Below are 9,673 nucleotides of genomic sequence, written 5' to 3' on the forward strand. Positions count from 1 at the left end.
ATTTTTTAAAAAATCTTTTCACCACTCTTTTTTTTTTTTTTTCTGGAAAAACACAGTGTATTACTTGGCATATGTGGTAGGATGTTGTGCAATACACAACAGTTTATATTTTCAGTCCATTGCTGTGTTCCAGCACAGCTTCACTGAAGGCAGTGCTGCTGCAAGGAATTACATCAGCCAAGGATCTGCTATTGAACTGAACAGCAAATTTAGTGTGCAACATACACAGACAAAATCATCATCATAATAAAAAAAATAATAATAATCCTATTTGTAATGAAAAAGCCATACTAGATTTTTTGGGAGGGAGCTTTTCTTCTAAGTACCACTGATACTGAAAACAATGTGCCATGTCATGGAAGGGGCGAAGTAACGAAGCACAAAAACAGAGTATTCAGCAGAGCTACATCGGAGACCAGAAAGTGCAACCGAGTCCTCCCACAAATCTATTATTTATATCAGCACAAAGATTGACATGGAGGAAAACAAAACAAAACAAAACAAAACAAAACAAAAAACAAAACAAAACAAAATTACAAATATTTTCTTTCTATTTTTTAACTGAGGAATTACATTTGTTTTAATCAAACCTAACCTAAGAATCCAAGGAACCTATGTAACATCTCTCTTTCTGGTCTCAGTAATTTAAAAACCAATTAACTTTTCAATGAAATAGAAAATAATTTCCTCATTCTGGCTTCAGTAGATGCCAGATTTTTTCAAGTTTCGGGCAAAGGTGTAAGAATTCCTTTAAAGGACAGAGGCAAAATAATCTGCCTTAAGGGAATTTCTGCTTAGGAAAACACATATCATTCTTGAATGGTGCCCTCAGTGAAAAACGGTAGAACTGTAACCACAGTCTATCCTTACACATTATCTTTCAAAACATATAGCAGACTTTGAATGAAAAATAACAATACTAATATAGGGTATCAGTTAGGAAAAATATGTGAGGTTTTTATGCTACGGCTTCCTTTACTTGTTGGTGAGTTTCTGTCTGCCAGGAGATTATCTATCTGCTTTTTGCACAACATATGCAATTTGACAGTTGTAAATTCAATAACATTTTTCTTCTTGAGTGTTCATGGACAGGATACTGCACTTTCAAGAAATACTGTGAGACTAAAAATTAGAGGTCAGTGGGTCTGGTTGGCTAGAACTGAGTGGATATTCTATATTTAATTACGTGTCTAATCCTGAGAGAATAATCATCTGTTGTTTCCACTGATCTGAAGATGTGACTACTCAAAACATGTAAAGTCACTCCCTAAAAGCTGATACTAGTGGTTGTGACCCAAGGGATATTGGATTCAGCCTCATTGTTTTACAGGGGAGGAGTGAAATCTGGATGATTCTGGATATTTTCCAAGGAGGTTTTTCTCTTTCATTAATCATTTTGAAGACTTCTGACCTGTCTATATTGTCTTTGGGCTATCATGTTGATAATAATGACATTCTGAGACTATACTGCTTCCTGCTTAAAAATGTCTTAAAGACCCTTATTCCTGTGCTCCATAGGTAGCCATGGTGAAAAGATTCAATACAGAGGTCTTGAAATAAGGAAAATTTCTGCAGCAATCTTCAGAAAGAGGATTCATGAGTCTGAGGGCAGAAATTCTCTTCTTCATCTCTGTCTAGCTGCGTGGTACACATTCTCCTTCCTGCTACCATGACTTCCTGTTAGTCCCAGATTGGGCTGGTGCTGAAAATCTGGCTTACTTGATTGTCGCTAAATGAGAAGAAAATACAGCATTCTGTATCCAGAGAGATCTTTCTTGAATTGTTTTTTGTGTTCATGCTTTCACATTGAAAAATGATCATACTGACTTTTATTCCTTTCCAGTGTGGGCTCTGCAAAATCTTTCATTGTTGTACCCTTGTAATAAGCCTGACATACATGAGCTGCTACTCTTGATGGGCATTATCTTGATGCACATATGTTTTTATGGCACCATATAAAAGGATTGGAAGCAATGGGCATTGTCCAGTACAAAAATACTAGTTTGATGCTTGGTTTGCATTTTGCCTCATTGGTGGTGTGGTATCATAAAACTGGGCTTAGATTTTCCAGTGAACTCTAGGCTTACAGTTCTGGAAATAGAAAAATGTATCTCCATAGAAGCAGCCACAGATATTCCATAAAGTCAGGAGCACAGAATTCATTTCTTCCACAGCCACCACAAAACCTGGGAGTGAGACTCTTCAGATCACTCCGAAAACCACTTACATCTTTGCCAAATCTGTTTTCCTTTATAATTTAATTCAAGATTTAACAGACATAAAGGAAAGGCCACCAAATCTACTTAAGCTGTGTAATTCACAATAAGAACTCGTAACTGGTGTTTCATAGAAATATGGATGCAGCTATGTCTCTGGGCTGAACTGAAAGAACAAGTTTGCACCTGCAATATAAATTTACTAGATTTTTAGAAACTTACATGTACACAAAATGCATGTTTCTTAGCTATGGTCCTCTTTTGAAACCTAGCTCCTAAGCAGTGTTGCCAAAAGAAATAGCTTTACTGCTTTCAGACAGCCAGCATCTTATAAAACTGGGCAGCTGAGTGATGCTACATGTAAGAGATGAATAAAAATATCAAAGATCTGAAATTCCAAACAGGCTCAGTAGGCCAAGAAAACGTATTAAAATTCACCCTGTAGAAAACAAAGGCAAAGAACATTGGGATGAAACTGAGCATTTAGTCCTGCACCAGAAACAAAAGACTAGTGACTGTTCCTGAAGCAACATGATCTCTGGTTTTGAAGTCAGATTTCCTATGATTTTTGAAGGATGGTGCTACACTGGGTTTAATCACTGACAATAAAAATATGAGCTTATGGTTGTGATATTTTGTGCTGAATAGATATCTTTATTACTATTTAAGACAGGCAGCATCTAGAGCCTCGTTGTTAAACTCCGGCGATTGAATCTGTGGGGAGGTTTTCATCATTGATAGCAGAAGTCTATGTTTTCATCCACTGGTTAAAGCTAGAAGGAAGTTACTGATCTCTCGATCCGAATGCCTTCGTGTCTGAAATTATAGAAATGTATGCAAAAAGTTCTGCTTCACTTAGCACCTAATAATTCAATAGCATGAATGTAATTCCTCGGTGATCTCTAGAGTTATATCAGTGTGCAACTTAAATAAAAATATATATTCCCTTATTTATGCAAATGAAGGAATTGGATCCAGCATTAATCAGTGAAGCCACACACTGCTTTTAAACTTTCTCATGCCAGTAAAATATGCAGGTGGATATTTCCTGTTCTTCAAAGCAGTTTTTAGTTCAATCTGTTTTTACTTATATGTATGCAAAACATAAATATTAATACCAGAATGAAATATTTTAAAAAGTTATATCTATTTATGAATGGTATACAAGTGCATAGGAAAAATAATAAACTCTACCTGATTTAAAACTGGAACTATTAAGTGGCCACCAAAAATGTTAGGCAAGACAACAGGAAGATAAGAAACGCATAAAGAGGTCACCTATGTGCTAGTTATAGGTTAGAGTCATATCTATGGAGACTATTGCTCCAAGTATGAATTATATATCTATTAGACTGCCTTCATGGTTCTCCTCCAAAGAAGAAATCTACTAGAATAACGTACTCTCTGAAGAAAGCTAAAACCCTTCCTTGACTCCTTTGGTTCTCAGGCAACTGACTCACATATAATACCTTACTTCTCTCTCACACTTGCGTGATTGACTGTTGTACACCACCAAGGAGGATTCCAAGGAAATGCTGAGGAGAAAAGATATAAGCGATTGAGAAATAAGAAAAGAGGAATCAAAAGGGCAATTTCATAGAGTCATGGAATTATAGAATGGCTTGGGTTGGAAGGAACCTTAAAGATCATCTAACTTCAACCCCCTTGTCATGGGAAGGTTTGCCATCCTCCAAATCAGGCTGCCCAGATCCTCATCTAGCCTAATCTTGAGCACCTCCAGGGATGGGACATTCATAACTTCTCTGCACAGCCTGTGCCAGTGCTTCGGCACCCTATGCGTAAAGAGTTTCCCCCAAGCATCTAACCTAAATCTCCCCTCTTTTAGCCTTAAACTATTCCCCTTGTCCTATCACTATCAGACTATGTAAAATGTCCATATCTACCTTGGCGATCTTCCTTTAAGGAAGGCCTCAGTGAGGTCTTCACAGAGCCTTCTTTTCTCCAGGCTGAACAAGTCCAACTCCTTCAGACTTTCTTTATAGGAGAGGTCTTCTAGACTTCTAATACTCTTCATGGACTCTTCTGGATTAACTCCAACAGCCCCATTGTCTTTTTTGTACTGGGTGTCTCAGGTCTGAATGCAGTACTCCAGATCAGGCCTCATGAGAGCAGAGCAGAGAGAAATAATCATCTCCCTGACCTGCCTTCTGGAGCTGGAATCTTGAACTTGAGAAGGAATATTTAAATCATTTTTTTTTTTAAATGCCTTATTTAATCACAATATTCTTTGTTCATTTGTTTTGTGTGTATACGGTTTTTATTGTTTGTTTGCTTGTTTGTTTGTTTTTCTGTCTACTCTGGAAAAAAGTTACTTGAAGACAGAGTGACTCTGGAAGCAGATCTCATTGTTCCAATACCTGTATTGAAAGAATGTAGGAAAGGTAAATCAGTTCCTGTGCCTTACTCATATATGTTACAGCCTGAATATGTTTTAGAGTTCTTTATGATCTTATAAATGCTTCTACTATGAGCAATAATTTCATATGTTTAATTCTTCTTGTACTTTATTTTCTACTGAACCCTAGATTTTCCCTTCCCTTCCCTTCCCTTCCCTTCCCTTCCCTTCCCTTCCCTTCCCTTCCCTTCCCTTCCCTTCCCTTCCCTTCCCTTCCCTTCCCTTCCCTTCCCTTCCCTTCCCTTCCCTTCCCTTCCCTTCCCTTCCCTTCCCTTCCCTTCCCTTCCCTTCCCTTCCCTTCCCTTCCCTTCCTCCTTTCCTCTTTTCTTTCCATCCTTCTTTCTTTTCTTTTCTCAAAAACATTAATATAGTTATTTGATTCCTTGTAACATCCAAGTATAGGATAGACTTAAATGTTCCCAGTTAAAATCAGAAGTTACCAAGAATTTTCAGTTCTCCTTAACAATAAAGTGGAGTTCCCTAACATCTGGATCTGCTTTGTGTCTTGGTTTTGCCAGCAACACTTCATGTCTACTGAATGGTCTATAGAGTCTCATGTATTCAAAGACCTTCCTATTTATGAAAGTATGCCAAAATAATTTGCTATTCTACCTTCACTTTCGGAAATTTGTAATGATGAAACACTGCTACAACAGGGGTTGTTTTAATACAATTTTTAATTATCTGTCATCTTGATAATGATTATAGTTACTAGCCACTGGAACAGTTTCCACAGAGACAACTTGTCCCTGGAGACATCCTTCTAGTTATTTATCTCAGGACTGACATTCTTCCTCATGCATCTGCTCTACCTCAGCCAGGGACTGAAGGCTAGACTGGGATCACGCACTGAAATTCCTGAGTCAAACCACAGATAAGTGACCAAACAGGTTTTGGCCTTCTTTCTCTGTGTAATATAAGTCTTCTTATCTGACTGGCACTAATGTGTATCTGCTAAGTAGCTTAGATTGCAATAATTTTAAAAAAGTAATACTAAATCATGGGAATATTTCTACGTGGTATCAGCAAGAGAAAATAGTTAAGTTTTATTTTCATCTTTTTCTATCATGAATCTAGTCAATATTTCACTTCAGAAAAATAAAACTGATAAAATCTTTTAATTTATTTTTTATGTTTTTTTTTAGTTTTTTAGAAAACTATTGTATCCAATTTGTAAAAATTCTAGTATTTCTCTTAATCCAAGCCACAGTTTTTCTTTTTACTAGTGTTTCATCATGAACTTAACAAATCTGGAGGTATGCATTAATTTGGTAGGTACAACCACTTCTGGCCATAAATACAATTTAGGCAGTTTGTTTTCAGAAGTATTCTCTCATGGTAGCTTCTTTTCTATGGCTTCAAGTTCTACACTCATTGCAATTATCAATAATAGCCCCTCCTTACTGAAAGGAGAAAGTCTGAAAGATAACAAGTTAACACAATCTAACCAAACCAATTTATACACCACATTTCATTTCATATCAAAGGGACAAGTAGATATCTACCCAGACCACAGTAGCACATACTGACTCTTGAATTCATTGGCATCCTCCACATTTCAGTTCAAGTTACAGTATTCTCAGCCGATAGTCACTGAATATACAAGCATTTTTATAGATGCACATGGTTTTAATGACTATAAACGTATTAGTTTGTTTTTATTCTTTTTTTTTTTTTTTTTTTTTTTTTTTAAGTTTTTGAGACATAGCCCTGAAGACTGAATGGCAGCCAGGCATAGCCACATCAAGAAAGACTGCTGATGTAAACTGAATTAAATCTAGTATAATACTGAATAAATGATTTCTACTGAAAGAAGAAATAAACAAAATTAATTAAAAATCTGTTTAGTTTGAATAAAATATATTTCTGTCAGACTCTGAAGGTAATTTTATTCAACAAGAACACCAAAGTGTGGTCACTGTTTCGAGGTTATAATGCTGAGATGAATAGCACCTTTCATAACAGAGTCCTCAATAACCTCTGGACTTGATCCTGAAAATACTTCATATGTAATTATGTTGGCTTCAGCTGTACTTCTTCAGGGTGGGTTTCACTCACTTAACTTTAGATGTTAAGAAGTAGACTTGTAAGCTCCCTCTGCAGTCAAAGAAGAGAGACAGAAAGAAAGCATAAAGAGGAAGCTGCATTCCTTATTTTTTCTTTTTTTCCATTTTTTAGTTAATCATTGGTTATAGATACTAATCTTGCTCTATTTTCTTTATAAGGAGCCTATATGATTAGGAAAATTCTCCACAGGGAATAAATTTTTTTGCAAATACAAATGCATTAGTATTTGTTGACAGATCCTTACACCCATACACGAGTCAACTGATCTGCTTGTGTAGAGAAGCATTGGTGCAATATTAATCACCATATTTAGTGTAGAATGTAAATTAGGAACAAGAGATCTTTCCTTTGGCAAGAAAGTCAGCAGCCTAAAGGATACGCAACTTAAAGAACATACATGATGCAGTACAACTGAATTTGGGTGAAGTTATGGTGTGAGTGAGAGTAGTATGTGAGAAAGATGATCCACAATATCCACGAATTAGTGCCTGTCTGCATTAGGAATTCTGAGGTGATCTTCAAGTTCAGAGTTGTTTTCCTTCAAACTCATTGCACAGGTACACCATGAAAGAATTAGACAGAATACTATCACAGAACATGTAAAAAACGTACAATATATGCTTACTGTATTCATCCTGATGACAGTGCTGATAACTCTCAACTTTCAAATGAATTTTATAGAGACTTGGCTAGTTATATATTATTTTAAGCTGCTGGCAAAAGTATGTCCTTACTGGTGAAGTTATCAAAAATAAAATGATTACAGATTAAGGGGGAAAAAATAATGCAATCAAAATATTATTTATTAAGTAGAGTGAACATGAGCTGACATAATGTACATTGCAAATCATTATGGCATTTGGTTCCATTTAATGCTGTTTTGTTTGCAAAGTGATCATCTACTGTTAAGATTTGCTCTAAAATGAATAGGGATAAAAAAATCCAAGAATAAATAATAAATAGGGGGTGTTTTGGAGAAAGCTATGTTTTAAAGTCAGAGAGAACACTTCTATCTATAGAACTTTTGCTTGGATGTTTGTCTTCTTTAACCACAAGTACATATTTTCAGTAGAAAAAGTAACTTTTGGGCATTCACAGCGATTTGTTCATGCTAAGGATAAACAGAACTAGATACCCCATGTTCTGAGATAAGAAAATACATAGAATCTTTTATTGTAATAGCACTCATGTTTTATTAAAATGATGGGATATTTTATTATTGCTACAGACACTGATGAGGGGAACTGGAATTCTCTGGACACAGCTCTGAGCTGAATTTATTCCTACCATTCCCTGCTTGACGCTGAAGCCAGTAAATCAAAAGAGCAGTTGTTGCCATTCAGTGGAAGTGGGATAAGGCCTTAAAGCAATTCGTTCAACCACTAGTTTCACTGGGAGTAGAGACAGGAGATAGAAATGCCCTCCCATAGAAATACAGGAAAAATATAATTTTTGTAAAGTGGGAAAATGAGTTGCAGTTAATTTTTCATGGAAATGAATTTCTTGTCTGACTCATAAAATACATAGCACTGCAGGACCTCAGAAGGCACTTTCCAACCCATGAAATGTGGAGATACAGCAACCCTTTCTTTAGTCATAGTGTTTATTTTACAGAAACTAGATCCCAGCCATGATCTGTAGGCGTGATTTTTATTGTTCCCACCATATTTGGGCCAAATCTCACCTCTATTTTGCAGCAAAGCTTGGATTGGAGTTGATGAAGATGGCTGCAAATCTTTGAAGGACAGAGACTAGACACTGAGAAGAAGGTAACACTGATGGGACATCATTAAATTTCTACCTAGGTCTGCCGAGCTAAGTTAAATACAGTGAATTCCAATGGAGTTTAAACAGGTTCAGTAATTCAAGAGCAGATCCTCTGTGGCTAAATTCTGATAATTAGCCAAGAACTCTGCATTAAAAAAAAAAAAAAAAAAAAAAAAAAAAAAAGGGATACTCTACTTTCACCTAATTATTTCAGGAAGGTTTTTTTTTCTGCTTTTATGTGACACCTCCAACTTGTCTCTCAACTTTTTCTAACTATTCCCCTTTGCCTCTTTCATTTTTGGTACGACTCATTGACTCTGGATTATCTTTTACATCTTATAGCAATGAACCAGGAGAAATCTGCTCTCATTTGGAAACTGCAAGGCTCAGAGATGCCTTCCTTCATCCACTCTTACTCCAACTAGGTTTTCTCCTGATACAACCTGTTCTGCCTGCTGAGCTTCTTCACAGAACTGCTAAGGCTGAAAGAGACTTGACCTCTTTCTGCTCTAACTTCTTTGTGTTCCCAGTGCTTTGGAGGCAGAACTTGAGACAACCAGGTGGAAACAAACAAGAAGAATAGAATGGGGGTGGTAAGGATCTTACAGAAGCACTGCTCTGCCAGTACATGTTCGCATGTTTAGTCACTTTACATCTTGACATAAGAAAGATGCCACTTTTCAGATGGTTTTCTGTGATGAGATGTGTACAGAAAAGAAGAAAAAGAAAAAATATGTTTAAAAACAAATGGTACTATGAACAAATCAGTTTACAACCACAATATCAAGGTTCTGTCAAATCTAAATTAAAAAGAAAGAAAAGGAGCAGATCTTGACTCTGGTTTTAAGGCTTGATAGGGTGGGAGAAGACCTGAAATTCACGTGGAGGACTATGCAGGTAGTGCATTATTTTTTACCAATACTGTAAAAAAACAAACGTATTATCCTTCTCCCAAATCCTGGTAGGAGTGTGCTGGGCGCCTGGTCTTTCTCTAGGGTTCCCACAGCAGTCAGCCTAGTTGAACAAGTACAGGCCAACAAGCAAACTCTGACTAATCCTGTTCAGATAAGACAAAATTCTGAGTTGCAAAAAAAGAAGAAAAACAGCCTTTACTTTCTGACAAACTGTAAGGTGGCAATTCAGCACCTTGATAATACTATTCTGCTTCTTAACAATTCTCTTTAAAACCCTTTTAGTAACTTTACTC

General features: G+C 36.4%; 1 long non-coding RNA gene across 1 annotated transcript; it reads right to left on the bottom strand.

Moving 5' to 3' along the window:
• Positions 1 to 319: 319 nt before the first annotated feature.
• LOC146762260 (uncharacterized) lies at positions 320 to 4,636 on the bottom strand. Its single transcript, XR_014947831.1, has 2 exons — positions 4,121 to 4,636; positions 320 to 3,751 (listed from the first exon to the last, which is right to left on the bottom strand). It is a non-coding gene; the product is annotated as an uncharacterized LOC146762260 (long non-coding RNA).
• Positions 4,637 to 9,673: the final 5,037 nt, after the last annotated feature.

This window comes from Coturnix japonica, chromosome 1, assembly GCF_054131305.1.
Source record: "Coturnix japonica strain WE chromosome 1, WE-NBRP24, whole genome shotgun sequence".
NCBI lineage: Eukaryota > Metazoa > Chordata > Aves > Galliformes > Phasianidae > Coturnix > Coturnix japonica.